This window comes from Arachis hypogaea, chromosome 18 (assembly GCF_003086295.3).
Source record: "Arachis hypogaea cultivar Tifrunner chromosome 18, arahy.Tifrunner.gnm2.J5K5, whole genome shotgun sequence".
NCBI classification, from domain to species: domain Eukaryota; kingdom Viridiplantae; phylum Streptophyta; class Magnoliopsida; order Fabales; family Fabaceae; genus Arachis; species Arachis hypogaea.
Genome location: NC_092053.1, coordinates 75140955 through 75142705, shown reverse-complemented (window position 1 = coordinate 75142705; position 1751 = coordinate 75140955). Strand labels below are relative to the sequence as shown.

The window sequence follows — 1751 nt, the reverse complement described above, 5'->3', positions numbered from 1 at the left end:
ATATTGAGAGAATCTGATATTGATAAGAAGTGTAGAGAAGAGAAGAGTATAAAGAATAAAACAGGGAATGGTGTCAGTGCATGTGATAAAATATTTGGCCACTAGCTAGTGAAGGGGAGAACGGACTTATGCATGTGACTTTTTCAACTTCAGACGGAGCTCTGGAGGCAGCACCTGCGGTGAGAACAGTATTTGTTTTATACAAAGTTTTTTGTTTATGCTTTTGAATGAGATTATACTAATTAATTAGCTGCATACATGGAAAAGTATATGGAGAGTAAAAGTACGATGGCGTGAATAATCGATCTTGAGGGCTAACACTGCTTGCCGCCACTTTTTGTCCATCCATGATTTCTTTGTAGAAAAATTCTTAGATTGCACAACCTACTTAAACCTAAAGTTTATAATCCGAACATATAATTGAGTAGTGCATTTCAAATTGATGGTGACTGAGACACGAAGCCATGGAAATGGAATTAATTAGTGCCGTCGTGAGTGTGACTGTACTACATGAAACTAAGAATAGAATGAACATATTAATGAATAATGAATAGTCCATCTTTCAACTGTAGACGGAGCTCTAGAGGCAACACCTGCAAATTTTCCCCTCATGTGTTCCTTCCTCTTCGCGGAATTTGAGGATCTGCACTGTTTCAATGAGTAAGGCTTCAAGTTACATTTAATTAAGTGCTGTAAGAAAAATATTAGACATTTAAATGTCATTCAAGAAACTTAATTAAATGTCATATAAGAAACTTAATTAAGTGCTGTAAATTTGTTCTTGAATGACATTCTATTTATATGTTTAATTTTAATTTGAACTAAGATTGTACAATGTTTATAGGGGAGAAAGAGTATTATGAAAAGAAAATTGCTACTCTCAAATCATTTGATGAAGTCGATTCCATAGTGGCATCTGACAGCAACATTATTGAGGACATTGACGATGGGGAACATCTTCAACAAGAAAGAGCTATGAGGATTTCCAATTATTCAAACGTAGTTCTATTGATACTAAAGGTGATATTTTATTTGATACTACTAAGTACGTATAATGTATTCATCCATTTATCATCCCAATGACATGTTTTAGAATTTAAACCATTATTTATATATAGTTATGATCTTAATTAAGAGGATTCACTTCAAACTAATAGTTGCAGCTGAATTGTATCAACTTTATTCTAAATATTTCCTTCTTTCAGCTGTTGATTTATTAGAGAGAATGAGGGAGGAAAAAGCAAAAAATGCATACCAATTTTTGACATGTGGTGGCTTTAAAAGAGGTTCGAGTTATGCCAGAGTGTACAAGCTGAGATAGATATAGTTGCTAGGTCTAAATAGATATTAGATAAAGTATAGTTATGTTGTTCATGAATTATTTTTACAATGTGTTAGTCTTAGATTGTGGATCGTAAATCTGATGTATTTAAGAATTTTCAATATTTTAAATTCTATATTTCTATGTAGACATTGTGAATGTTTTGGTATTTATTTAAAAAATTAATCTATTCTTGATTCTTGTTAAATTTTGTGGAAATATAATTATTTATGAAAATTAAGTTTTAATAGTTGTAAATGTAAAATTAGTAAAAATTTATAATTATAAAATTAGGAACAACGACCGATTTATATTTTTAGTTCAGGAATTAGCAACCAATTTAGCGACTGATTTCATGGCGACCAATTTAGCGACCGATTTAGCGACCAAAAAGTGGGTCGCCATTTAGCAACCGATTTACTCAGTGACC

At 31.7% G+C, this 1751-nt stretch overlaps 1 long non-coding RNA gene across 1 annotated transcript; it reads left to right on the top strand.

The window, feature by feature from the left end:
• On the top strand, nt 1-1529 carry LOC112772186 (uncharacterized). The gene is made up of 4 exons (XR_003187410.2): nt 1-179; nt 573-660; nt 845-1020; nt 1206-1529. It is a non-coding gene; the product is annotated as an uncharacterized lncRNA (long non-coding RNA).
• The last annotated feature ends 222 nt before the right edge of the window (nt 1530-1751 follow it).